Source organism: Callorhinus ursinus, unplaced genomic scaffold, assembly GCF_003265705.2.
Source record: "Callorhinus ursinus isolate GAN/ISIS: 27379988/994484 unplaced genomic scaffold, GSC_fseal_2.0 scaffold4, whole genome shotgun sequence".
NCBI lineage: Eukaryota > Metazoa > Chordata > Mammalia > Carnivora > Otariidae > Callorhinus > Callorhinus ursinus.
Window position 1 is genome coordinate 44,889,414 of NW_027397066.1, and position 25,185 is coordinate 44,914,598.

Consider the following 25,185-nt stretch of genomic DNA (forward strand, 5'->3'; position numbering starts at 1 on the left):
TGGCTCAGTTGGTTAAGCGACTGCCTTCGGCTCAGGTCATGATCCTGAAGTCCCGGGATCGAGTCCCACATCGGGCTCCCTGCTCAGCAGGGAGTCTGCTTCTCCCTCTGACCCTCTTCCCTCTTGTGCTCTCTCTCTGCATCTCATTCTCTCTCTCAAATAAATAAATAAAATCTTTAAAAAAAAAAAAAGGAGCCAATACTGACAAAAATAATTGACAGGGTGATAATCATTGTAAGATCTCTGGTTTGTGTTAATGTGCTCCCTGCCCACCTCTATGGCCAGATTTTCATATTACCCAAAGCAATGCTATGCACATAGTAGGTGCTGCGTGACTATTTGCTGCAGGCTGGCAGGAAGGAATGTATGACCGTACTGCACAATGGAAAACAGATGTGACTACTTCGGAAATGTAATCCAACAGCTTTTGAGGTACTGGGAAGGAGTGTATTTGCAAACCAGGAAACACCCAACCCCAGGAAGCAGATGCTGGTATGCTTTCGGTCAAAACATCTTTTTCATAGAAAGCTCCTGGGTCTCATTTTTACTTTGGGGATGATCAGAATTTTTAATCTGCCTGGGGAGTTTAGTTCCAGAATGAGATTCTGAGTGACTGCCTCCATTCACAGCAAGCTGGGTTTTGTGATAATTGCCTTTGATGTCTGTTCTTTGGCCTTTCTACCTCTCCTAACCCCTGTCGCTGTCAATTACCCTGGGAGGCTGCCCACAACAATGGAGACTATTGCCTCAGTAACAGTGGTATCAGCAGGGCTGAAGGCCACACTGAGAGCCAAGGGAATTTCCAAGGGTTCACTCACACTGAAATCTGTGATTTTTCTTCCTACGGTGTATGTTCACCATCATAGTTTGGGGTGGCAACTCCATCTCAGATAGATCTCCACTGGATCCCCAAGCTGCCTCTGCTGTGGTCACAGTGATTCTTACTATTGCAAGGCTGCAGCTGGGGAACTCTGAGGACCGGTAGGGAAAAGAGACCCTGCCCTAAGGGGCTGGTTCCATCAACCATTTTGCCTTCAACATTCAGCAATCTTTGCTGAAGGATAAAGACATTTTAGGCAGTGCCAGAGTGAAGAACTAACATTTATTGAGTAGAGGCTATGGGCCAAGGGTTTACAAATTTGTCTGAATCTTACCACATTTAAGACATACTATCAGTGGGGCACCTGGGTGGCTCAGTCGGTTGAGTGTCCAACTCATTCCAGTTATTAGATTATTATTAGATTTTATTTATTTATGTGAGAGAAAGAGAGAACGAGCAGTGGAGAAGGGCAGAGAGAGAGAAGCAGACTCACTGCTGAGCAGGAGGCCTGACTTGGGGCTCCAACCCAGGACACAGAGCTCATGACCTAAGCCGAAGGCAGATGCTGAACTGACTGAGCCACCCAGGAGACCCTAAAGATTTTATTTATTTACTTTAGAGAGGGAAAAAGCATGCAAGCGCGCGCATGCACAAGTGAGGGAAGGGCAGAGGGAGAAGTGGAGAGGCAGAGAATTTCAAGCAAAGCAGACTTTGGGTTCAGCACGGAGTTCCACACAGGGCTTGATCTCGAAATCCCGAGATCATGACCCGAGCCAAAATCAAGAGTCAGACACTTAACTGACTGAGCCACCCAGGCCATCCTCTCCAGGTCTTTCTGAGCCCAGTCAAACCTGCCAAACCTGGCAATTAGAATTTGCCAAATCTGGCAAATAGAATTACAGGTAGAAGTGGTTACAAAAAATTCCATGAAGGGGCGCCTGGGTGGCTCAGTCATTAAGCATCTGCCTTAGGCTCAGGTCATGATCCCAGGGTCCTGGGATCGAGCCCCACATCGGGCTCCCTGCTCGGCGGGAAGCCTGCTTCTCCCTCTTCCACTCCCCCTGCTTGTGTTCCTTCTCTCACTGTGTCTCTCTCTGCCAAATAAATAAATAAAATCTTTAAAAAAAAAAAGGAAATAAGAATATCTTTAAAAAAAAATTCCATGAAGCCAATAAGTTCACAGAAAGGAAAAGATAGCTTCTCATAATAAAAAATTATCAAATTCTTGACTGTGCGGAATAGAACAAGAACAAATTGAACAAATTGTCACGGAGAATGCTAGATGGTCTATAAGCAGTGTAAGATGAGTTCTTAAGAAATTAAAAAAAAAAGATTTTAAAAAAGTGGCTACACTTGATTCTGGAAGGGAAAGAAAAAGGATATGGCAAGAGTAGCTATTTCACCTCTTCTATCTGTCCTGTGTTCTTAGAGATGACTTTGTCCCAGGACTGAGTCTAAAATAAGAAATTTGTCTTTTTCATTGTCATCAGATAAGTTCTACTTATCAATATAAAATTCCAGCTCTCTGAAAAATGTTGAGTACTTACAAAGAAGCTTAAACTCTGTGGCAATTCACTTGAATGAGTATACTAAATGTCACAAAATTTATTTTGAACGTATAAATCTGATTTTAGAAAACATTTCCATGTTAGATTTAGTTTTAATTTATCCTACTTCTGTGCAAAAAATCTCTTGGTGTCCTGAAGTTTTCCTAAGTCCCTTTTACCTATTTTATAATAGTGCTTCTTAAATTTTAATGTGCACGGACAGCTTGTCAGAATGCAATTTCTGATTCAGTAGGTCTGGGATTCTGCATTTTTAACAAGTTCTCAGGTGATGACAGTGTTGTTGGTCCATGGACTATACTCTGTGTAGAAAGATTTTAGATCACAGAATTCTTAAAACCCAGTGAAACCAGGTCTCAAAAGCAGAGACTCAGTGCGTCAGTAGAGGAAGACTTTTCATAAAGGGACATTCAAGAATGAAAAGAACATGAATAGAAACTTAAACCAGGACTTGTTGAGGGCTTGACCATGGAGAAACATGGACAGGTTTTAAACAGAAGGGACTTGGTCAGATTGGTTTACTATAACTCATTTCTTATTAAGTAAGCACTAAATTTTAGTCCCAGAGTCAATAATGAAGGAGAGTTGGAAGAAAGGCAGGCAGGGGCGCCTGGGTGGCTCAGTTGGTTAAGCAACTGCCTTCGGCTCAGGTCATGATCCTGGAGTCCTGGGATCGAGTCCCACGTCGGGCTTCCCGCTCAGCGGGGAGTCTGCTTCTCCCTCTGACTCTTCCCTTTCCCTCTCGTGTTCTCTATCTCTCATTCTCTCTCTCTCAAATAAATAAATAGATAAAATCTTTAAAAAAAAAAAAAAAAAAGAAGGAAGAAAGGCAGGCAGGAACAAGGCCTCCTTGCCCTAAGAGGAAACCACCCTTAAAAGGATTTTACACCACCCTGGAAGGAGCCCTCCACCCTTTCCCATGTGATGGGTAGATGACAAAAACCTGATTGGATGACAGGGGCATGGGGGGTGATTAATCAGATTAAAGCAGCCCACCCACAAGCCCATAAAAACCCCCAGACTTAGAAACTGGGGGCAACCCTCTGGGGTCCCCTCCCTCTTTGGGAGTTTTGTACTATTATCACTCAATAAACTTTGCTTTGCTACCCACCACTCTTCGTCTGGTCTACCTCTTCATTCTTCGAAGCGGTGTGACGGAGAACCACGGGCACTAAAGGAAAAGAAATCCTGCAACATCAATATTAACACACAAGTCACCACTGGGGAAAGAAGCCATTTGACAGAGCAACAAAGCCTCGGCCAAGTCTTTATCTCTCCTTGTCTCCCGCCCTCCCTCCTAGCTGTTTAATGCAAGTTGAGAAATTTCATCAAGCAAAGGATAGGAGATACAGTCTTTGTTCAAGATACATATGGTCTCAAAGCTACAGATCCCTAGGCCTTCACAGTTTTGCAGAATACCTAAATCAATCCATCTTTAAAGCAGCTTTCTGGATTCTTCATCATCTGTTCTCTGATATTTATAAGCTACAATTCCTTTGTAAAATGCAGTATGTCCTCCTTATAGGGTCGTGATGAGAAAAAAATGATATAGTCCAGATGGTTTATACCTCACCTCAATGAGACTCTTTCCTGGGCTCCTTATTAGGCCAAGCAACTCCTTTGACTTCCATAGCCCCAATGCATGCTTCGATCATGACATTTAATACCTTGTATTTATAAGTCTCTTTATTTTCTTAGTTAAACTAGCTCCTTGAAAAAGATAATGAATCTTTTTTGAGCACTTACTATGTGCCAGGCATCCTCTAAACACGTATCTCTACAATAGCCTTATGATATAGGTACTGCCCATTCTACAGATGAAGAAAACGAGACTCATATTATGGTAATTGCTGAAATTCATTGAGCTAGTTAGTGTCAGGGCTGGGATTTGAGCTCAGGCAGTTGGGCTGTAGAACCCACATCTACTTGAGTGGAAGCTTCCTCAGGTATTCCTCTCAATAATTCTTTTTTTTTTTTCAAGATTTTATTTATTTGACAAAGAGAGACACAGCGAGACAGGGAACAGAAGCAGGCTTCCCGCAGAGCAGGGAGCCCGATGCGGGGCTCAATCCCAGGACCCTGGGATCATGACCTGAGCCAAAGGCAGAGGCTTAACGACTGAGCCACCCAGGCGCCCCTCCTCTCAATAATTCTAACATAACAGAGTGTGGTGTGTAGTAGGCATCCAATTGTGTGGGATTTCACATTGGTGAAATCATCAGGATCCTGCTAGAAATGTAATAAATGGCTGTTGGGGTGCCTGGGTGGCTCAGTCAGTTAAGCATCTGGTTCTTTTTTTTTTTTTAAAGATTTTATTTATTTATTTGAGAGAGAGAGAATGAGAGATAGAGAGCACGAGAGGGAAGAGGGTCAGAGGGAGAAGCAGACTCCCTGCTGAGCAGGGAGCCCGATGTGGGACTCGATCCCGGGACTCCAGGATCATGACCTGAGCCGAAGGCAGTCGCTTAACCAACTGAGGCACCCAGGCGCCCAAGCGTCTGGTTCTTGAGGGTCATGGGATCCAGCCCTGCCTCTGGGCCCCAAGCTCTGAGCTCAGCAGGGAGTCTGCTTGAAGATTCTCTCCCTCTGCCCCTCCCCTAACTCATGCTCGCATGCTCTCTCTCCATAAAATAAATAAATATTTTTTAAAGAAATATAATAAATCGTTGTAGAGTCTAGATCTCTGCCAGAAGTCGCAGATTTATCTGTAATACAAGTTTTCTTTTTTTTTTTAAGATTTTATTTATTTATTTGACAGAGAGATAGAGCCAGAGAGCACAAGCAGAGAGAATGGCAGAGGGAGAGGGAGAGGGAGAAGCAGGCTCTGCACTGAGCAGGGAACCCAATGCGGGACTCAATCCTAGGACCTTGGGTAATGACCTGAGCTGAAGGCAGACGCCCAACCATCGGAGCCACCCAGGTGCTCCTGTAATATAAGTTTTCCACTTGTGCTATCTCCACATCTCCAAGTTCCCTTCACCCTTAACCCATTTGAATCTAGCTAGGCCTCTGTCTCATTACTCCACACAAAGTGACCTTCTCAAGTCACTGCCATCTTCCATGTTACCATATCTAATATATGCACTCTAGTCCCTGCTGACACCGCTGCTCAGCAGCATTTCACCCAGATCAGCCCTCTGGTTTCTCTGACGCTAAACTGTTTTTTCTCTGATGTCTTCGTTCCCTCTCCAGTGTCCTTTGCTACTTCTTCATCTTCCATGAGTCTCTAAGTATCAGAGTTCCAATTTGATGTTGCATCAAGTGAACTGTCTTCATTGCTTCTCTCATTCCTTTTCCTCCTCCTTCATTCCTCCCCATTTAGCCTTATGCCTTTAAATAAATACCTTCTTGATGACGTTAATGACTTCCAAACTTATATTGTCAGCCCAGGCTCTTCTCTCAATGCAAAGCTCAGAACTTCTGACATCTCCACTGGCATGAGTCATGGACATCTCCAGCCTCACGTGTTTAAAACTAAACTTGATAGTAAGGTATAAGCAGAAAAAATAAACACCACAAGCTGTGGAGATGGGGTGAGTCTCTTGCCAAAGGAAAGGTCTTGTCACGTGACATTAACTACAAAGAGGAAACTAAGGGGTAAGGAAAATATTTATTAGTAACTTGCCCAAAATTAAAATATGGCTCCCAGACGTACATGTGTGCGTGCGTGCTTGCACAATTGTAAGCCAGTTCAGAGACCCTTTGAAGAATAAGGATTTATAAAGTCTTCCAGGAAAGACATTCTGAAATAAAATGTGCTAGGTGAGAGAGAAAACTAGTTGATGTCTTACAGAACAATAAGATTGGAGAGAAATTATTTGCTTCTCTATCAGACAAAAATCTGCAAGTTATCATGTAACTGCATGTTTTTTTTTTTTTAAAGATTTTATTTATTTATTTGACAGAGAGAGACACAGTGAGAGAGGGAACACAAGCAGGGGGAGTGGGAGAGGGAGAAGCAGGCTTCCCGCCAAGCAGGGAGCCCGATGCGGGGCTCGATTCCAGGACCCCAGGATCATGACCTGAGCTGAAGGTAGTCGCTTAACCAACTGAGCCACCCAGGCGCCCCTTTGTAACTGCATGTTAACTCTTCCCTGAGTCTGGGCCTAATCAGTTGTAAATAGCATAGCAAAAGTGGTCATTTTCCTAGAGAATTAAATCATCCTTGGGCAGGCTGGTTAAGACAGAACTCAAGTATGACACTGAGAAGTTACACAGCCTTCTTTTTCAATTAGCAATAATCGCGCCTCGGATAAACCTCATTGGCTACGATACTGCCACTGCGCAAAGCTACACACAGCCTTCTTTTTGCCTATTTCCAAATTTTGGATAATTTTTCTTAACAAATGTCAGAGTCCTCACACACTTTTTCCTTGAGCACACACTTTATAATGGACAGAGCTGGGATGTTGACTCCAAAGCTCATGTTCCTTCTAACCATACTCCACTGACACATGATATCTTTTGTTTGGGAGGAGTGCAGTTGATTTCCAGGCTCTACAGCTGACACTGAATATCCGTTACCAGGACTGAGTGTTCTTATAACTTGGAAGGTGAAATCTTGTTTCTAGATTTCCTCAAAGCCTACTCTGTTAGTCCCATTGAGTTCTCTGCTCCCAGAGACCTAGTATATACTTCAGGGTTAAATCATTCATTTGCCGGTGTATACAATGTCTTCTTAGTTTATTTATATTTATGTACGTGTCCAGTCTCCTCATGTAGATTATGAGCCTCTCAAAAGGAGTTAGGTTTTCTTTAAAAAAAAGAAAAAAGAAAAAAAAGGAGTCTTGCTTTCTTAATACATTGCTATAGTAACAGCTCCTTGAATACACTCTATAATGCTGTGGATTAGCAAGTAATAAAGCCATATGTAGGTGACAAAATGAATGTTAAAAAAATCGGTAAAGGAGATACATTGTAAAGTAAAATAATATGGAAAAACTTAATGGAAAGGAGGAATCTAGAATTCCACCAGAAAAAGGAATAGGATTTGTACTAATATACTAAGGCCATACTTAGCCTCAAGGAGAATGCCTGTGAGTGGGAATTTCCAGTAATGAGTGCTGCACAAATTGTTGTTTCATGAGCAAATAATTTATTCATCTAGCAATTTATATTGAGTGTCTGCTATGTGTTAATCACTGGGGATACAGCTATGCATAAATCAGACATGACCCTAACCTTCATGGAGATTATAGTGTGCTGGGAAAAACTGATACTAATTGTACCACAGAGAATTAAATTACTGTTGGGAAGTTATACTTAAATAGAAAGTTTACTTGAAAAAATAACATCCAACAATATACCTCACCAGGACTCCTCAAAACGGTCAAGGTTATCAAAAATAAGGCAAGTCTGAGAAACTGTCTCAGTTTCTGAGGAGAAATGATGGTTTATACCTCATGATGGAGACATGATGACTAAATGTAATGTGGTATTCTGCATAGAATGCTGGAACAGAAAAAGGACATTAGGTAAAAACTAAAAACACTAAATAAACTATAGACTTCAGTTAATAATAATGTATGGGAAGTAATGAACACATATTGGTTCATTAATTATAACAGATGCACCATTTTAATATAAGATTATCAAAAGCACACTATGATAGCACACATGTGAGTTATGTCTTTCTGTAATATCAGCTTTATTTAATCATAAAGCAAGGTTAACATAATTGTAAAGCAGGTTCAGGATTCCAAACTCAAATGACATTTCACTAAACATTTAACTGGGTGTCAGGGGCACCTGGCTGACTCAGTCAGTAGAGCCTGCGACTCTTGATCTTGGGGCTGTAAGTTCAAGCCGCACATTGGGTGTAGAGATTCCTTAAAAATAAAAAATAAAATAAAATAAAAATCTTTAACTTGGCTTCCTAGGTGTCAAAAAGCAAAGCACGGTACAAAGTCATGCAACAAACAAGATACAACAAGGGATAGGAAGTTAACCAAATGCAAAATCAGTGCATGAGCCCACAGTTGAGATGAGGACTCAGTCCAGTTCAAGTCAGCTCTTGGCACATGCTGCTTATTACGTTCAAGCAGTTGTTCAGAGATCAGTTGGGCAGAGCCTTTGGTGGCCGCTGCGTTTTGGATGTGGGCAGGCCCGAGAGGGTCAATGTCTGAAGTCTGACAGTTTGCTGCAAAAGTCCTCCCTTTTTAAAGCAGTTTAATCAGTCTTGGGCCTTTGCAGCCCTCTTCTGGTTCAGCTAGTTATCAGTTCTGGGTGTTGTCAGCCCGTGCTGGCTCCAGTGATATCTGGTCTTAGCTGCACCATCCTCAGCTGCTTAACTCACTACTTGACATGTGTGACTCCATCTTGCTCTCACACAGATGTTAACAAGAGGGGAAACCGTGTGTGTGTTGGGGGTGTTAAAAAACAATACTCAACCAGTAAGTTTGAAGATCTAATTGGCTTTATTAAGGGATTCATGAATCGGGCAGCATCCCATCTGGCAAGGAGAGAGGAGCTCTGAAGGGGGGGTGTGCAAAATGGAAGGTTTTTACAGGAAGGAGGGTGGGCAAGAAAATTATTAGTAAAAGAAAAGAAAGGATTGTTCCAGGTAAGATCACCTTCCCTTTGGGGGTGGCAGGGAGAAGGCAGGAGATCTTGGATTACCTCATCATCCTTTGGGGGCTCGAAAGGGCCCCCATATGACAGATTACCTCATTGGTTCTTATCAGAAAATTCCTGACTGACAGGTTAAGACTATATTATTTTGGGGGAAGTTGAATCTGCAATTAGGTTTGGGATTAAACCCAGGTTTGGCAACTTGGCCCCCAAGTGATGCAGTTTGGGCCTGTGGTTTTCTTTCTTTCTTTTTCTTTCTTTCTTTCTTTCTTTTTCTTTCTTTCTTTCTTTCTTTCTTTCTTTCTTTCTTTCTTTCTTTCTTTCTTTCTTTCTTTCTTTCTTTCTTTCTTTCTTTCTTCTTTTTTAAGATTTTATTTATTTATTTGAGAGAGAGAGCACAAGCAGGGGGAGTGGCAGAGGGAGAGGGAGAAGCAGGCTTCCCGCTGAGCAGGGAGCCCAATGTGGGACTCGATTCCAGGACCCTGAGATCATGACCCAAGCTGAGGCAGATGCTCAACCAACTGGGCCACCCCTGTGGTTTCTTTTTAACAGGAGAAAAAGTATATGGGAACTGTGTACTATCTGCTCGGTTTTTCTGTGAATCTTAAATGGTTCTAAAAAAAAAAAGGTCTAGAAGTTTTAAAAAACACTGTTTTCACTGTCAATAAAAACAGAATTTATCTGTGATAAACACCAAGAAGGCAAAAAACCCCGGGTGTTTGTTATTAGAGTCTATAAAGGTCACAAGCAAATGTTTTCCTGAAGAAATTACATACAAGCCGAGACTTGAAGTTTGAAAAGGAGTTGGCTAAGAAAAGAGGAAGTCAGGATCCTTCTAGGCAGAGGCCACAGGGAATTCTAAGACTGTGAGAAAGTTAAAAGTGAGGTCTGTGTAGCTATAGCAAGAGCCCTAAACATTAATGGTAAGATGGGGCTGTGACTGCCCTAAATAGACCTTGGATACCAAATCAAGAATTTTAAAATTTATTCTAAAGACAAAGGAGAACCATGCACTCGATGACCAATACTATCAGCACTAGTATATGGAGTAAGTATTGGCCCTCTAACAGAGAAAACAAAACCCCTGCCCTCCTGAAGCCCCCAGTGGCTGGGGGTGGGGGGAGAGAGGAGGGGGTATGCAAGAGGGAAGAAGACAGGCAAGGGGACAGAGCACCAAAAGGCTTTTGGTTTTACTCTGAGATGAAGGCTTTTGAGCCAAGGAATGACTTGACCTATAGAACCTCACTTAGGCTGCTACACCTCCCTATAGTCCATTCCCCGACATCAGCCAAAGTGACCTTTTGCAAACAGAATCAGATCTGCTCCTTCTCCTGCTTTGAACCCCCTATTGTTTCTGCTTGCACAGAGACAAAAATCCAAACTCCTAAAATACTTAAAGAAACTAAACACTTAAACACTAAAGAAATTTCAGCAAAATATGTCTGTCTGAAAAGAAAATGTGATTTTTTTCAAGTACATTTTACCTACAGTGATTGCGGGTCGGAGGGAGTAATTCCCTCGCCAGATTAAACCAGGTCCTAGAGGAATTTTAGACATCAGTCTGCAATGACCTGAATATGCAAACCAATGTTCTTTATCTATTGTACCAAAATCCTTATCTCTATTTAAAGACTTCCCTCTATGAAAAATGGGGGGGAGGGGCACCTGGGTGGCTCAGTCGTTAAGCGTCTGCCTTTGGCTCAGGTCATGATCCCAGGGTCCTGGGATTGAGCCCCACATCGGGCTCGCTGCTTGGCGGGAAGCCTGCTTCTCTCTCTCCCACTCCCCCTGCTTGTGTTCCTGCTCTTGCGATCTCTCTGTCAAATAAATAAATAAAATCTTTAAAAAAAAAAAATGGGGGGGAAAGTTTTCATTGTATCCTGAAACTGTATATCACAAATGCACAAATAAACAGGTTTGTGAAACATCCTCTTTATTTCTTCCATACTGATTTCTACCCTTCTATCCACCAGACTCTACTTTTGGGAGATTTTCTCCAACAAATTTAATTTGATCTTTCAATTTGATTTGGTGGGTTTTAGTTTGTTGTTGTTTTTTAAGATTTTATTTATTTATTTGACAGAGAGAGACAGTGAGAGAGGGAACACAAGCAGGGAGAGTGGGAGAGGGAGAGGCAGGCTTCCCGCGGAGCAGGGAGCCCGATGCGGGGCTCGATCCCAGGACCCTGGGACCATGACCTGAGCTGAAGGCAGACGCTTAACGACTGAGCCACCCAGGCACCCCTGATTTGGTGGGTTTTATATCTCAGCAACTTTTGCTATAATCTTTCTCGGGTACACAATCCAGGGAAAATGATAAGTGAGTATATTTCATTTGTACAACCTAATATAGACTTAACTTCAGTATGTAAACATTTGATTTTGTTTTGGGAGTACTTTAAGATTTTTGATTAATGGAATTCTGGGAAGTTATTAAAAAGAACTTGATAGGGGTGCCTGGGTGGCTCAGTCAGTTAAGTGTCCAACTTTTGATTTCGGCTCAGGTCATGATCTCAGGGACATGAGATTGAGCCCCGCAATGGGTTTGTGCTCGGCGCAGAGTCTGCTTGGGATTCTCTCTCTCCTTTTCCCTTTCTCTCTGACCCTCCCCCTCCCTCTCTCTCTCAAAAATAAATACATAAATAAAATCTCATTTAAAAAAAAAAGAACCAGATAGATCTGCATAAAATAACAGGTTCAAGGTATATTATTAAAAGGAAAAAAAGAAGTTAAAAAAATAAAAAGAAAAAGTTTCAGGACAATACAAAATAATTTTAATTAAAAATGTTTATTCAGGGGCGCCTGGGTGGCTCAGTCGGTTAAGCATCTGCCTTCAGCTGAGTTCCATATCAGGCTCCCCACTCAGTGGGGAGACTGCTTCTCCTACTGCCCCTCCTCTCTGCTTGTGCTCTCTCTCACAAAAATAAATAAATCTTTAAAAAATGTTATTCTGTATGTATATTTATATATGTTTAGAAAAAAGCCTATGTAACTTAAGTGTGTAACTATTGACACTACTTATTCTTGAGCATGAGTAATAATATAGAAGATTTTAGTTTTCAGGTGCACATTTCTGAAATGTTTGATATTTCCTACAACTTTGTTTCTTTTTTTTTTTTAAAGATTTCATTTATTTATTTATTTGAGAGAGAGAGCATGTAAGCACACACATGAGCAGGGGGAGGGACAGAGGAGGGAGAGGGAGAGAATCCCAAGCAGACTCTGAGCTAAGCATGGAGCTGGACATGGGGTTCAATCTCAAGACCCTGAGATTATGACCTGAGCAGAAATCAAGAGTGGTCCGCTTAGCTGATTGAGCCACCCAGGTGCCCTTAGACTTTCAGTTTAAGATGACTTTATACTTGCTGATAAGTTATTGGTGATTATTCTTTTTTTTTTTTTTAAAGATTTTATTTATTTGATAGACAGCGAGAGAGGGAACACAAGCAGGGGGAGTGGGAGAGGGAGAAGCAGGCTTCCTGCTGAGCAGAGAGCCTGATGTGGGGCTCGATCCCAGCACCCTGGGATCATGACCTGAGCTGAAGGTAGACACTTAACGACTGAGTCACCCAGGCGCCCCTGGTGATTAATCTTGAAAAAAAGGAAGTTTGGGCGCCTGGGTGGCTCAGTTGGTTAAGCGACTGCCTTCGGCTCAGGTCATGATCCTGGAGTCCCGGGATCGAGTCCCGCATCGGGCTTCCTGCTCAGCGGGGGGTCTGCTTCTCCCTCTGACCCTCTGACCCTCTTCCCTCTCGTGCTTTCTAACTCTCATTCTCTCTCTCTCAAATAAATAAATAAAATCTTTAAAAAAAAAAAGATTAAAAAAAAAGAAAAAAAGGAAGTTATGCTGGCATTTTGCAGCTTAAATAAAGGAAAAGTATACTGCCTTAACTGTAATTCCCACTTCCTTCTTTGGGAAAAAAAGGGCTTACCCAGTTCTTACTCATTTACTAACTGAACCCAACTTAGTACTGATGAATAGTTGCTTTGCTTCCAGCCCTGTTACTGAGAAAGGGTGGACAGCACCTGACCACAGGCCAAATAAGTCTGGGGGAGTATCACGTGGGCATGTCAGCATCCGAACATTCCCAAAAGGTCACTGAGACTGTCCCCCTCTCTCACTGTGCCCCTGCCCCCATAGAGACTCTGTATCTAGGCTTGTTGAATGGATTTCCCCTGCAAAGTCAGTCTCCCCTGCCAATCCCGGCCAAGAACTGTGTTAGGTGTCTCTTGAATGGATCTGAGCTGCCTTACATCTGTTCCCTCATCCTAGCACTTCTAGTAACGCATTGCCATTTGTCTATCACTTCTCAGTCTGTCCTCCCCACTAAGCTATGAGTGTCTTTATCTCTAAGGCCTTGCAGCGAACGAGTCATTTAACCACAAATATGTATTTGAATGCCTATTCTGTACCAGGCCCTGTGCTAAGTGCTGGAATTACGTTAATGGCCAAAATAGTAAAAACGACCTTATGGAATTTATAGTATGGTGAGGGTAAGTAGCAGTTAAGTAATACACAAGTAACTAACACAATGTTTAAGGCCACTACACCCAAGTACTAACAGAGCATACACAGACTTCATAGGACTTGGTCCAGTTCAGGTGAAGGCTTTCTGAAGGATGTAATCCTTAAGCAGATTCCTGAAGAATGAGAACAGGTAGCCCAAGCAGAATGTGTCTGTGTTGGGATGGAGGGAGGTGGAGTGCTGAGGCCGAGAGGAACCCTCCAGGTAGTTGGAATGGCACACAGAGGGAGCCTGAGCTGGAAATGGCCAGTGTGGTGGAGTCAGTGAGAAGAGAGGCAGACCAGGCCTAGGCCAGATCTGGCAGCTCCTCAAGCATCTTGTGGAGCAGCTTGAACATCTGAACATCGCCCTGCAAGAAATGGGAAGGCACGAAGGGGACTTTAGTGGAGGAATGATGTGATCAGGTGATCAGATCTACATTTTAGAAGTTGACTTTTTTAGGCCACTAGAGGGAAAATGGAATGTAGAGGAACAGGAATGGACAAAGGGAGATGAATTAAGGCAAAAGGTAATGGTGGCTTAATGAGTAAATTGAGTGAATGAACTTTAGGATCAAACTATAGGGTAGACGGCCTGGAAAGTCCCCAAAAATCCCATCCAAGTTTTATCGTCTCAGTTAATGAGAAAACGGAGCTCCGAAGTGGCACCATGAAGTACTCAATGCTGCACAGTTTATTCATAGCAGAGCTAGGACTGTAAACCAGTTAGGCATTTTGTCTCTTTCCGTGGACCTCCTTATGTGACTCAACAAGTTTTTGAGTGGGGGAAAAAAAAAGCAGTGCTTCACTAAGTGATGGGTATATGGAGTTCATTGCACTGTTCTTTTTTTTAGAGAGAGAGAGTGCAGGAGCGGCGTTGGGGGTGGGGTGGGACGGAGGGGCAGAGGGAGAGAACCTTAAGCAGGCTCCATGCCCAGCAGGGAGCCTGACTCAGGGCTTGATCTCATGACCTGAGCCAAAACCAAGAGTCAGATGCTCTAACAACAGAGCCACCCAGGCCCCCCTCATTGCGCTATTCATTACTTCAATGTTTGAAAACATTGATGATAAGCAGTTTTATAAGTATTGCTTTAAAACTGTTGGGGCATAGGTCAAATTCAAAGCCTTTGAAACAGTTTGGCAAAGGAAACCAGTCCAAGGGGACTCCTGAGTGGCCAGTTGGTTAAGCGTCTGCCTTCAGCTCAGGTCATGATCCCAGGGTCCTGGGACTGAGTCCCGCGTCGGGCTCCTTGCTCAGCGGGGAGCCTGCTTCTTCCTCTGCCTGCCACTCCCCCTGCTTGTGCTCTCTCTCTCTCTCTGACAAATAAATAAATAAAATCTTAAAAAAAATAAATAAAGGAAACCCATCCAAGGCTTCCTGGCTCTATTGTACTTATATCGTACCCTCAGGTTCCCAACCTGGTAGTCTCAGGAGGGTGATATGAGGACTGCTTTCCATGTCATAGATAATGACAGATTGCTGGACTCCAGGGCACTTGCCTAGAGACACCCAACCCCTCCGCTCTTCTGTAAAATTGGGAGTCCATGCTGTCAAATGACAAAAATAATACAATTTCATAACAAGTTTTATGTCCTTTGTTCAAGGTAAAACAACACATGGATTGGGGAAGTACAGTGCCTAACAAGCAGTGAGCACTCTTCCCAAGGGATTTTGGGCAAGAGTGAGTCCTACAGAGTGTTAGAGGAGGGAACATAGAAGCAGGGCATGATTGGCTAGGAGGTTGGGGGTTTCCTTATAAGACTAGCAGGTCCTTAGGGCAGGGACAAAAAAAAAAAAAAAACCCCAAAACTAGCAGGTCCTATTTCGTAGGGTAAGCTAGCTGAGTTAGAGGATTGTGATTGGTTTATGTTAGGTTTCCTTGACAGTGAGACATTTCTTGTAATTGCAGGCTATCAACCTGAATAAGGAGGTAAACTGGGGCAAGTTTGAATTACCAGGAAATCGCAGAATTGAGATTTGAGAAACACATGCTGTAGCAAGCTAGGGTGTGTTGAGGGTTTGGGATAGGCTGTGTTAATGTGTAGGGAATGTAAAGTGGGGGAAGTCCAGCCAGAGTCCCAGGAGTAAGTTAGGTGGCTTGAGGATGAGGAGAGATTCTTGGCAGATGTCCCTCAGTCTTTCATAAATCAGGCATTTATTGGAAATCAGTCTCTTGGTTCTTAAATTTCATTCTTCTGAAAGCATGGTCATGAGCTTCTCCATTTCATATCCCCTGGTTCCATTTTATTTATTTTATTTATTTTATTTTTTTTAAGATTTTATTTATTTATTTGACAGAGAGGGAGAGAGAGAGAGAGAACACAAGCAAGGGGAGGAACAGAGGGAGAAGCAGACTCCCCGCTGAGCAGGAGCCCGACTCAGGGCTCGATCCCAGGAACCCAGGATCATGATCTGAGTCGAAGGCAGACGCTTAACCAACTAAGCCACCCAGGCGGCCCTCCCTTGGTTCCATTTTAGACTGAAATCCTTTCACAGGATTTACTTAGGTTTGTGACCTGGGCTGGGGCTACAGGGGAAGCTTCCGTTTAATGGGTCCCCATATATGAATCACTTTTATCAATACTTTTTATAGAGTGGATGTTGTGAAACTAAAGTGAGTCCATGTATGTCCCCTTTACCTGATCCATGAATGCTATTTTTTTCCTTAACTTTTCCTTGAAACTGAGTAATCAATATCTCCATGGTTATTTGCATAAACCGCTGAGAGTGACCAAAGAGTGGTCTATTTATAATTTATATTGCATGTTAAAAAATAAACTTGAAGAAGTTCTGTTTTTAATTTCTCATTTAAGCTGGGGATTGTTACTCATTTAATAGTTTCAGAATATAGAAAGCAAAGATAAGAGTTTATATTCACTGAAACAATTTCATGGAAGGTAGGTGAGTGGGTGGGTGAGGTCATCCTATTTGCTTTCAGTCTGAAATCTCTGGGTTTTGGAGGGTGGTGGTTGACGCTTAAAGGGATTAATTAGCTTTAGCTATCAGTTTATCTTCTAAAGTGACTGGGGAGTTGGGCCTTCTTTGGAGGATGTGATCAAGAACTCTTGAGATAACGCCCTCCGTTTACCTTCTTCCTAGTCTTTCTGTACCACACGGATTCTTTGGTATCCAGAAAACAAGCACCTACTCATCTCCCTATTTTGTCTCCTTTTAAAAATTATTTTTTCACCCCAATCTTATACTGGTGAAGGCAGATTCAAAGGGGCAAACCTTGGGGTTAAGTGTCTGCCTTCAGCTCAGGTCATGATCTCGGGGTCCTGGGATCAAGCCCCATGTCATCGGGCTCCCTGCTCAGTGGGGAGCCTGCTTCTCCCTCTCCCTCTGCCCCTCCTCTGTTCATGCTCATGCATTCTCTCTTTGTCTCAAATAAATAATTAAATCTTAAAAAAACAAAAAACAAAAACAAAGGGGCAAACTTGGTGACACATTATAAGTACCAAATAGTTGTTGAGTGAATGAAGCAATTCATAAGCAAATTTGAACCCTAGAATTTAAATATAGCTTAGAAGACGCGTATTATAGAAAGTGAAAGTACCCTCCCATAAACCTGTTCCACAAAATAATCCTGGCTAATATTTTGACCAGTAGCTTTACTAAAACCCTGGACTGACCACTCTTGTATATCTCCGTGTGCCGTGGAAGGTCATGTTGGGTCAAAACTGTGTCTATGGTGTGTGTGTTTATTTTGGCTGTGCCATTTCATTCTCCAAAAAAGTTGCAAAGTTTATGTTCCCCAAACATAGTATTGTGAGATGGCCCATGATTATTTTATTTTACTTTAACAGTCCTTATTTTCTAGATTATAAAAGTGATACATTCGTTCAAAAAGAGGCGGAACAATTTGGAAGCATACAAAGTAGAAAATTAAATTTTACAAACCATAAGAGACTCTTAACCATAGGAAACAAACTGAGGGTTGCTAGAGGGGAGGTGGGTGGGGGGATGGGGTAACTGGGTGATGGGCATTAAGGAGGGCACATGATGTAATGAGCGCTGGGTGTTATATACAATTGATGAATCACTGAACTCTACCTCTGAAACCAATAATACATTATATGTTAATTAATTGAATTTAAATTAAAAAGAAAATTAAATTTTGCTACATCCAATTTTTGAGATTATTAAGAATAAGACAACAATATGGTCAATAGAGTCACTTCCCAAAACCAGTTTTACTCTGTCTTTTCTTCTTTTTCCCCAGCATATGTAAACAACCTATGTCACTGCTAAGAAATTCTGGGACAGACATGCCTCAACCTTCTAGGCCTTGATTACCCTTACATTTTGAGGCTCTACTTTACATCCTACCAATCATCTTCAGATGTACACCATCAAATATTATATGCATGTGTGTGCAATATATAAAAGAGCAATAAGTTAAATCTTAACTTTTTTATCTTAGAAATACTTGGCCATAAGTAATTTATCAGGTATAATTTCTCAATAATTTCTCTGCATATTTAGGATTCCTTAGGAGGTGAGAAAATCTAGCCTATAAGCTTTTTAAAAAATGATATTTTAATAAATGCTAAGTTTATTAAGTTATTTCAACTTAATGTATCTGTAGACATTTCATTAAACCTTTATCGATGTCTGTCTTACAATTTATTTTTCAAAGTTTGGAGCATAAGCCTTTGTAGGCATAGCTGATCCAGCTTAAAAAGGATCATACCAGGTTCCTGGGTGGCTCAGTCGGTTAAGCGTCTGCCTTCGGCTCAGGTCATGATCCCAGGGTCCTGGGATCGAGCCCCGCATCGGACTCCCTGCTCAGTGTGGGGAGGTCTGCTTGCCCATCTCTCTCTCACTCTCCCACCGCCCCTCCCCTTCTCATGTGCTCTCACTCTTTCAAATAAATAAATAAAAGCTTTATTTATTTATTTATTGAGAGAGATAATGATAGAGAGAGAGCGTGAGAGGGGGGAGAGTCAGAGGGAGAAGCAGACTCCCCACTGAGCAGGGAGCCCGATGCGGGACTCGATTCCAGGACTCCAGGATCATGACCTGAGCCGAAGGCAGACACTTAAACAACTGAGCCACCCAGGCGCCCAATAAATAAAATCTTTTAAAAAAAACATATTGCAGGGCTTAGTTCAGGTGAGAGAATTTTCTGGAAGATACTATTGATTGTTTGGTGGCAGACAGTATGAGAATAAGAGAATAGAATAGGAAAATGACTTAGTTTTTTACAGGTTTCCAATCAGCATTCTGGCCATGTCTATTTCACGGTGAAGAAAGGTGGATTTTCCATACAGAGACTGCTGTTCAGAAAAGCAATGAAGCAGCATAACACCTAGGCTAGTGGGTCTCAACCAGGGCAATTTGCTCCCCAGGTAGGGTTGCCAGGTTTAACAAGTCAAAACATAGGATGCAACACAAATATTACATGGGACATACTTATAAAAAAACTATTTGGGGCACCTGGGTGGCTCAGTTGGTTAAGCGACTGCCTTCGGCTCGGGTCATGATCCTGGAGTCCTGGAATTGAGTCCCGCATCGGGCTCCCTGCTCAGCGGGGAGTCTGCTTCTCCCTCTAACCCTCTCCCCTCTCATGCTCTCTATCTCTCATTCTCTCTCTCTCAAATAAATAAATAAAATCTTTAAAAAAAAATAAAAATAAAAAAATAAAAAAACTATTTGTTGTCTATCCAAAATTCAAATTTAACTGGGTCACTGCGTGAGGCAACCATATCCATAGGAAACATTTGTCAGTCTCTGCAGTTACAACTCAGGGTAGGGGTGTGTGCTACTGGCATCTAGTGGGGAGAAGCCAGGATGCTGCTAACACCCTAGAATGAAAGGACAGTGCCTCCACAATGAGGAATTATCCAGTCCAAATGTCAGTACCGAAACTGAGAAACTGATCTAGGCTAATTGACATGTAAGGTATTTGCTGGGTTGAATGTATTTCAAGTTATAAAATAATAAAACTCATTATGATTAAAAAAAAACTCTGGGACCCCTGGGTGGCTCAGTTGGTTAAGTGTCTGCCTTCGGCTCAGGTCATGCTCCCAGGGTCCCAAGATCTAGCCCCGCATTGGGCTCCCTGCTTGGTGAGAAGCCTGCTTCTCCCTCTGCCTGCTGCTCCCCCTGCTTGTGCTTTCTCTCTCTCTCTGACAAATAAATGAATAAAACCTTAAAAAAAAAAAACCAACCCTCACACAGCAAGAAAAGTATTATTTGAAAGCAGAAGTCTCCTGTCAGCCTACTTCCTAAATCACCACAGATAGTTTGAATGTTATTCCAGATATTTTTCCATACCAGTATATTTAATTTTTAAAAAATTAAAAAGTGGCTCATACGCTATGTTCTGTCCTGAAACCTGCTTTTTAAAAATGGCACAATGTGGGGCGCCTGGGTGGCTCAGTCGTTAAACGTCTGCCTTCTGCTCAGGTCATGGTCCCAGGGTCCTGGGATCGAGCCCCACATCGGGCTCCCTGCTCCGCGGGAAGCCTGCTTCTCCCTCTCCCACTCCCCCTGCTTGTGTTCCCTCTCTCGCTGTCTCTCTCTCTGTCAAATAAATAAATAAAATCTTAAAAAAAAAAACAAAACGATTTCCTATTGACGGACACTTGGGCAGGTTTTTTTTTTTTTGCAGTTGAAAACAGTGCTACAATTACCATCCATATATGTATAATATTATATATATATTTGCAGATACTTGTAAATATTTCCATAGAGTCAATTCTTAGAGATGAAATTGCTGGGACAAAGGATAAGTACAATGAAATCTTTGAGCATCATAGCCAAATTACCCTCCCAAGAGGTGATACCCATTTACACAGCAACTTACAGTGTAAGAGACTGCTTAGAGTTTTCTTTCTGAGAAAAATTAATTTATTTACTTTACATCCCTCCCACCCCCCCACCCCCACTGGAATTGAAGGAGCATTACAACCCCAGCGAATACACATATTTGAAAGCCAAGGAAAAGCTCTTGTTGGGGCCTCAGATCTATTTCTGCTCTTCTGTGTTCCTCTGCATCTGAAGGAGGCTGGCCTTTGCCAGCTAGTTCCCAGGCTTCCTGGAAGCTGGTATCTGACTGAGTTTGGCTAGTGGGAAGCCCAGGCAAGAGACTGCAGTGGTGAGGAAGTGAGAAGTCTGGCATTTTGTCCCTTTCTCTCTGTCCCGAGAAGTGTGTTTGCCAGGCCAGTGATCTCTCCCTTTGCTCCACCTCTTGCAAGACTAGAACCTCCACAGTGGGCCTCCTACTAAACAGGCTTACTGTGGAGGTTCTAGCAACTGTTTCATACCCCTAGCTCTTTAGCTGCCCTGTTGGGCTTCTCAGCTCTTCCACCCCCTCTATAAATAACCCCTTGCCTCCAATTCCCTCTGTTTTAAATACTTAGAAATGGATTCTGTTTCCTGATAGGACCCTGATTGCTACACTCATCACCTCACCATCCTGGCATTATTTTCTTAGCATACTTTCTTCCAAATCCTCACATATTTTGACATTGTCACAACCATGTAACTTAATATTTTGTCTTCTGTTCCTCCATCTTTTTTAAAGCAAATTATTTTTTTTTAAAGATTGTATTTATTCATTTGACACAGAGATAGAGAGCACAAGTAGGCAGAGCGGCAGGCAGAGGGAGAAGCAGACTCCCCACTGAGCAGGGAGCCCGATGCGGGGCTCGATCCCAGGACCGTCGGATCACCACCCGAGCCGAAGGCAGACGCTTAACTGACTGAGCCACCCAGGTGCCCCCAAATTCTTTTTTTTTTGAGATTTTATTTATTTATTTGACAGAGATTGAGAGAGAGAGAGAGCACAAGCAGGTGAAGAGGGAGAAGCCTGATGCAGGGTTTGATCCCAGGACCCTGGGATCATGACCTGAGCTGAAGGCAGCTGCTTAACCAACTGAGCCACCCAGGCGTACCCCTTTGTTTCCTTCATTTAACATTATATCATCAATATACAATATTAACATATTTTCGAGTACTTTTAATAATTATACTTAATGACTGTAGAGTATCTTTTCTTGTTGATGTACCATGAATCATTAACCTAATTATTTAATGTGTTTGTACTATAAAATTGTTAGCCATGAGAACTGAAACTCACTCACTTTCTTGTCCCTGGGCTAAAGAGTTCTGGGATCAGACAGAAATAACTTAGCTATTTGCTCTGTGAAATTCTTGTTCTTGAAAGATACCACTATGAACCAACTAAAATAGTTTACTAATCAAGATTAACAATTTGCTCGTTAATCCTTGTTTTAATACCCTCACCTTGCTATGCTCGCTAATCCTAAACTATAATATGATAAATTCTGCTTATTCCCAACCAGTTTCCTGTCCTCCGAGACCTGCTTAAGTCATCTAACCTGGGCCTAAAGCCCTATAAAGTATCCTCCTCTGACTCCTAAGATTCTGTCAAGGTGTTGCTTCCTCTCCCTGCAGTACCCTAATAAACTTAGCTTTGCTTCATCAGCAAGTTTTCATGGTGGTCTTTTGGGAGGTTAATGACTGACAGCAATAATCTATATCACAGGATTATCTTGAGCAGTGAATGAAATCAAGTATTTGAAAGCATGTTGGGGCACCTGGGTGGCTTAGTCATTAAGCATCTGCCTTCGGCTCAGGTCATGATCCCAGGGTTCTGGGATCGAGCCCCCCGTCGGGCTCCCTGCTCTGCAGAAAGCCTTCTTCTCCCTCTCCCACTCCCCCTGCTTATGTTCCCTCTCTTGCTGTGTCTCTCTCTCTGTCAAATAAATAAATAAATGCAATCTTTAAAAAAAAAAAAGGTATCTGGAAGCATCTCTAAACAATAATGTGCTTTCCCATGCATGGCAGACCGCCTCTAAGATGGCCCTAATTATCACTTCCCTCCTCTTCCCTTTCTGGAAACATCAAGATCTAATGTGACATGAGAAACTTGGAGCAGAAAGGCAACAAACGGACATTTAATGAACACTCAATATGTGTCAGGCACTTCTGTGATCTCATTTTGTCCTCACATGAGTCCTGCCCAAACGGCATTATTATTCTGATTGTCCAGATGAAGAGAGGTAGGCTGAGGGAAGCTAAAGGATTTGCTGGAGGTCTGACTCTAAATGGCAAAGCCAGGATTCCACCCAGGTCTGTCTGACTCAGTCTGTACTTTCCCTCCTGTTATGAGTTTACTTCCCAGACTTGTATTGTTTTTATTGCAATTATAGAAGGTGAGGCTGAGATTTCAGAGCAGGAGGCTGTTTGGCTCCTTTATAGAACCCCACAGGGGAAAATAACATTTTAGAGCAGCCCTGATCAAATAGAAATATAACACAAGCCACATATGTAATTTAAAGTTTTCTAGGAGCTGCAACTGAAAATAGTAAAAAGAAAGAAGTGAAATTACTTCTTTAAACTCTTCATTTTAAGGTAATTACAGAGTCACAGGAAGTTTCAAAAGTAATACAGAGGGGTCCTGTGTTCTTCCTACTTTCCTCTAATCAGAGTATCTTATATAATTATAATATAAAATTGAAGCAAGGAAATTGACATTGGTACAATCCACAGACCTTATTATTCAGATTTCATCAGATTTACATGCAGAGAGGGGCACCTGGGTGGCTCAGTCAGTTAAGCATCTGCCTTCGGCTTGGGTCATGATCCCAGGGTCCTGGGTTCAAGTTCCATGTAGGGTTCCCTGCTCAGCGGGGAGCCTGCTTTTCCCTCTGCCTCTGCCTCTCCCCCCACTGCTTGTGCCCTCTCTCTCTCAAATAAATAAAAATAAAAACTTTTTTTAAATTAATTTATTTGTCAGAGAGAAAGAAAGAGCACAAGCAAAGTGAGAAGCAGGGTCCCCACTGAGCAAGGAGTCCAATGCGGGACTCGATTCCAGGACCCCAGGATCATGACCCGAGCCGAAGGCAGACGCTTAACCGACTGAGCGACCCAGGCGTCCCAATAAAAATAAAATCTTAAAAAAAAAAGATTGACATGCAGACAGAAGTGTCCCATCTCAACAAAGATTTCCTTTGTGATACCCCTTTATACTCAGCAAGCCACCACCCCACATCCCATTCTGAACACTTGGCCACATCTAATCTATTCTCCGTGTCTATAACTCTGTCAGTTGATGATGTTACATAGATGGAATCATGCGGTGTAGTAGTTTCCCAGCGCTGCTATAACAAATTGCTACAAAATAGAAATTTATTTTCCCACAGTTCTGGAGTCAGAGGTCCAAAATCAAGGTGTTAGCAGGGCCAGGCTCCCTCTGAAAGGCCTCTAGGGAAAGCTCCAGTCCCGGTCTCTTTTAGCCTCTGGTGGTTGCCAGCCTCTTCGGCTTGTGGCCAGATCACTCCAACCTCTGCCTCAGTCTCCACATTGCCTTCTCCTCCGTGTGTCTTTTATAAGAATACATGTCAATGGATATAGGACATACCCAGATAATCCAGGATAATCTCCTCATTTCAAGATCCTTAATTTAATGACATCTGCAAAGGTCTTGAGACAGGAGCATGCCTGCCATGTGTGGCTGGAGTTAGCGAGTGAGGGTGAGAAAAGGAGGAGATGTAGTAGATGTTAGGGGGGAATAGTAGGAGAAAATGCAAAAATCAGAATACCAGTTAATAAATTAATTGTGTCTTGAAGTCAAAGTACAGGTGAATATTATTACTATTAAATTGTTTTGTGAACATGAACTCAATGTCAGGAGAAATTAAATCAATTTGACATCTATGCTAAGTCATGGAAAATCCAAGTGAACTGTCCTTTGTCCTAAATCTAGAATTCTGGAAATCTAGTTTCTTTTTTTTTTTTTTTTTAAGATTTTATTTATTTGAGAGAGAGCACAAGAGGGAAGAGGGTCAGAGGGAGAAGCTGACTCCCGGCTGAGCAGGGAGCCCGATGTAGAACTGGAGCCCAATGTGGGACTCGATCCCAGGACTCCAGGATTATGACCTGAGCCGAAGACAGTCGCTTAGCCAACTGAGCCACTCAGGCGCCCTGGAAATCTAGTTTCTAACTGCCACATTTGGTGGCTCAGTTCCCTCTGGACAGCGTGAGGTAAAGCCAATTTCTCCCCCCTGCATTTTCCTCCTTTCTAGATTACAGACAGACTAGCTTCTTAGGGAAACATTCTTTCTTCTGAGCACACAACAGGTATTTACATTTCCTCTTCATCCAAATCAAGATATTTGATTTGATTTGATTTGATTTGATTGTGTGACCATCTCAAGTGTGATTAGATGGTAGTGCTGATGTGGCGCCTGGGTAGCTCAGTCGTTGGGTGTCTGCCATCGGCTCGGGTCGTGGTCCCAGGGTCCTGGGATGGAGCCCCACATCGGGCTCCCTGATCGGCGGGAGGCCTCCTTCTCCCTCTCCCACTCCCCCTGCTTGTGTTCCCTCTCTCACTGTCTCTCTCTCTCTCTGTCAAATAAATAAATAAATAACTATTTTAAAAAACAAAAACAAAAAAAAGATTGTAGTGCTGATTCTGTTCACGTTTTTGTTTGTCTGTTTTTCTGAGAGAATCCATTACTGCTTATCTAAGACATTATTGGTAGAAAGCCAAGCCCATACTTAAAAAGGGTGCCAGACGTAGATTGATGCCATGCACTTCACCTTTAGTCCTGTTTTGCTCCAGCCCCAGCTGGTTTGCTATTCTGGTTTACCTGACTTTCTTTCCTGCATCTCTGTTGCTATTTCTTCATGTTTCACCAGAGAACCAGTCTCTCCTCTTCCTGGAATGACACATTAGGCATGACCTTAAGGTA

The 25,185-nt window shown here is 42.5% G+C and overlaps 1 pseudogene; it reads right to left on the reverse strand.

Moving 5' to 3' along the window:
• Positions 1-6,605: 6,605 nt before the first annotated feature.
• Positions 6,606-6,677, reverse strand: LOC112836180 (U4 spliceosomal RNA; annotated as a pseudogene).
• Between the last annotated feature and the right edge of the window lie 18,508 nt (positions 6,678-25,185).